The following is a 6,463-nucleotide window of genomic DNA, read 5'->3' as shown; positions in this document are numbered from 1 at the left end:
AAGGTCGAGAAGGGAGAGGGTTGACATGTCGTGGGGTTGTTAACCAATGTCAAAAAACAATACGTGTGCTAACTGTTTAATGAGAAACTATTTGTTCTGTAAACCTTCACCTAAAGTACAATAAAAAAAGTGTTAAAAAAATTTTCCGATCTTATATAACATAACCAGAAAAACCAAAACACATTGCCGTCGAGTTGCTTCCGATTATTAGCGACCCTATAGGACAGGGTAGAACTGCCTCAAAGGGTTTCCAAGGAGTGGCTGGTGGATTCAAACTTCCAACCTTTTGTTTAGCAGCTGAGTTGTTAACCACTGCGCCAACAAAAGTGGTATCTATTTGTTAAATATTTTAATTTCTTTATTTCTTAGAGACATTGAGCAATTTAATAATGTTTATTTATTGCTTATATTCAGCGTCTTTCTTAATGTTGGCTCATATCCTTAATTAATGTGTTCATCATTTTATAATAGCTAGTCATAAAATATTAATATATTTTACTCTCAAATATGTAGCATAGATATTTTCTTGGTTTGTGTTCTTTGTAGTAAGAATTGAAATATATATTTTACTTCTTTTTACAGGAACATTGGTAACTTTACATAATTGCCTTCATCACTTTATAATATATTATTCTGTATCAACATGTGATATTCTTTCTCATTTTGGGGAGTACACTTTAAAATGTGTGTAGGGAAGGATTTTTTTTAATTTTTGAAGTTGATAAATTCAAACTTTTAAATAATTTTTCTTATCTCTGCAATTGGTAGTATGCATCCCCAACATTAAAACTATGAAATATTTGTAATTTAAAAAATTATTGTGGTAACATATATCTAACATAAAATTGCCATTTTAAGCATTTTTAAACATACGATTCGGTGATATTAATTATATTCACCATGTTGTTCACCATTACTACCCATTTCCAAATACTTTTCATCACCCCAAACAGAAACTCAGTATCCCTTAAGCAATAACTCCACAGTTTCCCTCTCCTCAGCCCTTAGTAGCTATGAATAAACTTTTGTCTTTGCATTTGCCTATTCTAGATATTCCACAAATGGGAGTCATAAATATTTTATAAAGTAAAATATGCTTATTTCACTTAGCATGCCATAGAATGTATCCGAACTTTATTCCTTTTTAAGACTGCAGAATACTGTACTATATGGATGTGATGGTTAATTTTATGTGTCAGCTTGGCTAGGCTATGATTCCCTGTGGTCTGGCCAAACACTAGACTAGTTGCTGTTACATAATGTAATCTAATGTAATGTAATCACTTTCCATAGCGTAATCTAATATAATCAATCAGGTGAAAGGGAAGTATCTATAGAGTATGGTCTGCCTCCAGAATATAAATAGATATTTTGGCAGAAATCGTTCTCTCTCTCTCGACTCTGCACTCTTCCATGTTGTCTGACCTAGACTTTGGAATGCAAGCCTGCAGAAGTCTCCTGCCTGCTGCCTGGCCTACAGAATTTGGACTTGTCAGCCCCCACAATCTTGTGAGCCAGCAGAAGTCCTTAGTCTGTCACTGTACTTACATGTTTTGTACTTGCTAGTCCCCCACAATTGCACGTGCCAATCCCTTGAAGTAAATCTCTCTCTTTCTGGTTCTCTCTCACTGGTTCTGTTTCTCTAGACAACCCTAAAGCATTCTGATACCAAGAGTGGTTCTAGAGGAACAGAATCTTAAAGATGAGTTTTCTGAATTAGTTTCAGAGTTTTGGAAGTTTGTTCTCAAATTTGGTTAGATTTAAAGGCACTAATAACTGTATTTGCAGCAGTAAAGAGGGCACTGTTAGCCCATGGCTTGATCTGGAAATACAGATACACAAAATATCATCACTGAACACCCCTAATCAATTACTTGTGAGAGACAAGATTCTGGGTGATTGTATATCTGATACCTTAGAACATTTTTGTCAAACTGATGACTATAATGATATCTGATTGCTCCTACTTTCACTGGACTAGGTGGGGGGAAAAAAGATGAACTCAAGTGTTCAGAGTCCCAGCTCAAATGCCACATAAATGACCTGAAAGTTGCATAAATGTGTGCCCTGAAGGAAAGCCGTATCTCCTGTAGCCCCAGAGCTGAGATTGCTAAAAACCAAAACCAGAGTCTTATCTTTAGAGTGTCTGAATTGTAATGTCAATTGAATTCTTAACCTCAAAATGTGTCTGAGGTTAAGGCAAGAGCATTGATTGGGAAGAAACGGGATTGTGAAGATTGTAATGGGGACATTAGAATAGATACTGGTGAAGCTATTGAGTCACCTTTGCCAGTAGAATCATCCCTCTGCCTCCGTCTTATGAGATTAGTCCATCTCTGCCTGTGGAGTCTTTGCCTGAGGCAGATGCCTTTCAAGACACTGCTAAATGTCCTCAAGACCCACCCCCATCACCTGTCTTTGCTTCTAGACCTATAATTAGACTCAAGTCCCAGCAGGCCCAAAAAGTGAGGTTAAAAATTGTGTCTCATGAAAAGATGTGCTACAATCCAAGAGAACTACTTAGCTTTTCTAGTTTATACATAATCTGGGGAATATGGGTGGGAATAGCTATTAAAAGTGTGGGATAATGGTGCAAGAACAATAAAGTTGGATCAGTCTGAATTTATTGAAATGAGCCCACTAAGAAGAGATTCCTTCATTCAGTGTTTCAGCTCAAGGGGTTAGGAAAGGACCTATTTGGTTGGTTCACTGAATCATGAACCAAAAGGTGGCCTACACTAAATGAGGTTGAAATGCCAGAACTGCTTTGGGATACTGTAGAAGAAAGTATCCAAATGCTTAGGGAAATTGGAATATTAGAGTGTATTTATCATAACAGATCCACACACATACCCAAGGAGTACCCAGAGGATACACTTTTCATGACTGTAAGGAATAAATTTGTGAGGGGAGCCCAAGCATCCTTGAAGAACACTGTGATTGCTTTTCTATATAGTTCAGATATTAGAGTGGTAAACTACTCTCACTGAATTGGGGAACCTAACTACAATGGGGGTGATTGGATCCCACGGTTGCAGGAGACAAGTTGCAGCACTTAATTGCCAAAGACAACGTGGGCATAGTTACCATAGTGGACATCAGAGCCAAAGCAGTAACCAGAATAGTCTGATTCACATAGACTATGGTATTGGCTAATTGGTCATTGTGTCCCTAGGAATGAAATAGATGGGAAACCTACTAAATATTTACTTGATATGTAAAAGTGGAAGAGTTTTAGGTCAAGTGAACAGAAGTATAACTTGAATTGCCAAAATAGAGAGTCATGGCCCTTGAATTAATTCCCAGACTTGGGCCAGTTTAAAGATCACAGCCTCTTGAGTGAAGGAGAGGCTGGGTCCCCTTGAGGATGGACCCTACTGCACTGCCAAGAATTTGTACTTTTGATCTTCTCTCAGCTTTCCCCAAAAGTATCTACATCCTTTTACCAGTGTGACTGTTCATTAGGGAAAAGGAAATAATCAGACTTTTCAAGGACTACTGGACACTGGCTCTGAACTGCAACTAATCCCAGGAGACCCAAAACATCACTGTTGTCCACCAGTCAGAGCAGGACCATATGGAGGACAGGTTATCGATAGAGTATTAGGTCAAGTCCCTCTCACAGTAATTTTACTGGGTCCCTGAACCCATCCTCTAGTGATTTCTCTGGCTCCAGACTGCATAACTGGAATAGATATACTCAGCAAATGGCTCCCCACACTGGATCCCTGACACTCTCCAGGATAAACCATATATTAGGCCATAAAGCAGATCTTTCTAAATTTAAAAAGATTGAAATTGTATAAAGTATGTATTCAGACTACATGGAATGAAATTAGAAATCAACCAAACAAGGAAATTTGGGAAATTCACAAATGTGTGGAAATTAACAACACACTCATAAAAAAACCAATGGGCCCAAAACACACACACACAAGGAAATTAGAAAATACTTAGAAATAAATTAAGATAAAGACACAACATAGCAACATTTTGAGATTCATTTAAAGCAGTGCTTTAGAGTGAAATTTATAGCAGTAAACACCCTGGATGGCACAAATAGTTAAGCACTTGACTACTAGCCAAAAGACTGGTGATTTGAACCCGCCCAGAGGAGCCATGGAAGGCAGATCTAGCAAACTGCTTCTGAAAGGTCACAGCCTTGAAAACCCTATGGAGTGGTTCTACTCTGCACACATGAGGTTGCCATGAGTCAGAATCAACTTGACAGCAACTAACAACAATAAACAGCTATGTTAAAATGTAAGAAAGATCTCAGATCAATAATCTAACCTTCCACCTTAAGACATTACAAGAAAAAAAAAAAAGCAAAATAAGCCTAAAGTAAGCAGAAGGAAATTATAATAAAGATTACAGCGAAAAGCAATGAAATAGAGAATACAAAAGCAATATAGAAAAACAGCAAAGTCAAATGTTGGTTTTTGAAAAGATTAACAAAATTGACAAATCTTTAGCTAGATTGATTAATAAAAAACACTAATGAAATTACTAAAATGAGAAATAAAAGATGGGACATTACTACAGACCTTAAAGAAATAAAGGACTATAAGGAAATGAACAATGGTATGCCAATAAATTAGATAACTTAGGTGAAATGGACAAATTTCCAGAGAGATACAAACTACTGAAACTGACTCAAAAAAGAAAGAAACTCTGAATAGACCTAAAACAAGTAAAGAGAATGAGTTATTTAAAAAAAGAAAAATTCCTACAAAGACATTCCCCCACGCATCTGTCATTTTTGTCATACTGTGGGGACTCGCATTTTGCTGTGATGCTGGAAGCTATACCATCTGTATTCAAATACAAGCAGGGTCACTCATGGTGAACAGGTTTCAACTGAGCTTCCAGACTAAGAAAGACTAGGAAGAAGGGCCTGGTGGTCTACTTCTGAAAAAAATTAGCTAGTGAAAACCTTATGTATAGCAGTGGTACACTGATACAGTGCTGGAAGATGAGCCCCTTAGGTTGGAAGGCACTCAAAATACGACTGGTGGGGAAGAGCTGCCTCCTCAAAGTAGAGTTGACCTTAGTGACGTAGATGAAGTCAAACTTTTGGAACCTTCATTTGCTGATGTGGCACAACTCACAATGAGAAGAAACAGCTGCAAACATCCGTTAATAATCAGAACATGGAATGTACGATGTATGAATCTAGGAAATTTGTAAACCATCAGAAATGAAGTGGGCTGCATAAAGATTGATATCCTAGGCACTGTTGTTGTTGTTAGGTGCCACTGAGTCAGTTCCGACTCATAGGGACACTATGTACAACAGAATGAAACACTGCCCTGTCCTGTGCCATCCTCACAATCCTTGATATGCTTGAACCCATTGTAGCAGCCACTGTATCAATCCATCTTGTTAAAGTCTTCCTATTTTTTGCTGGCCCTCTGCTTTACCAAGCATGATGTCCTTCTCCAGGGACTGATCCCTCCTGATAACACGTCCAAAGAATGCGAGACGTAGTCTCATCATCCTTGTTTCTAAGGAGCATTCTGGTTGTTCTTCTTCCAAGACAGATTTGTTCTTTCTTTTGGCAGTCCACAGTATATTCAATATTCTTCCCCAACACCACAATTCAAAGGCATCAATTCTTCAGTCTTCCTTATTCATCTTCCAGCTTTCACATGCATATGAGGCAATTGAAAACACCATGGCTTGGGGCAGGTGCACCTGTCTTCAAGGTGACATCTTTGCTTTTTAACACTTTAAAGAGGTCTCTTGCAGCAGATTTGCCCAATGCAATGCGTCTTTTGATTTCTTGACTGCTGCTTCCATGGGTGTTGATTGTGGATCCAAGTAAAATGAAATCCTCGAAAACTTCAATCATTTCTTCTTCTATCATGATGTTCCTTATTGGTCCAGTTGTGAGGATTTTTATTTTCTTTATGTTGAGGTGTAACCCATACTGAAGGCTGTAGTCTTTGATCTCCATCAGTAAGGGCTTCAAGTCCTCTTCACTTTCAGCAAGCAAGGTTGTATCGTCTGCATAACACAGGTTGTTAATGAGTCTCCCTCCAATCCTAATGCCCCTTTCTTCTTCATATAGTCCAGCTTCTCAGATTATCTGCTCAGCATACAGATTGAATAAGTATGATGAAAGGATACAACCCTGACACACACCTTTTCTGACTTCCTAGGCATTAGTGAGCTGAAAAGGACTGATATTGGCCATTTTGAATCAGACAATCATATGGTCTACTATGCCAAGAATGACAAATTGAAGAGAAATGGTATCACGTTCATCATCAGGAAGAACATTTCAAGATCTATCCCGAAGTACAACACTGCCAGTGATAGGATAATATCCATACATCTACAAGGAAGACCAGTTTATACGATTATTATTCAGATTTACACACCAAACACTAAGGTGAAGAAATTGAAGATTTTTATCAACTTCTGAAGCCTGAAATTGATCAAACATGCAATCAAGATG

Source organism: Trichechus manatus, unplaced genomic scaffold (genome assembly GCF_000243295.1).
Source record: "Trichechus manatus latirostris isolate Lorelei unplaced genomic scaffold, TriManLat1.0 scaffold00265, whole genome shotgun sequence".
Lineage (NCBI taxonomy): Eukaryota > Metazoa > Chordata > Mammalia > Sirenia > Trichechidae > Trichechus > Trichechus manatus.
This window is presented reverse-complemented; position numbering follows the sequence as displayed.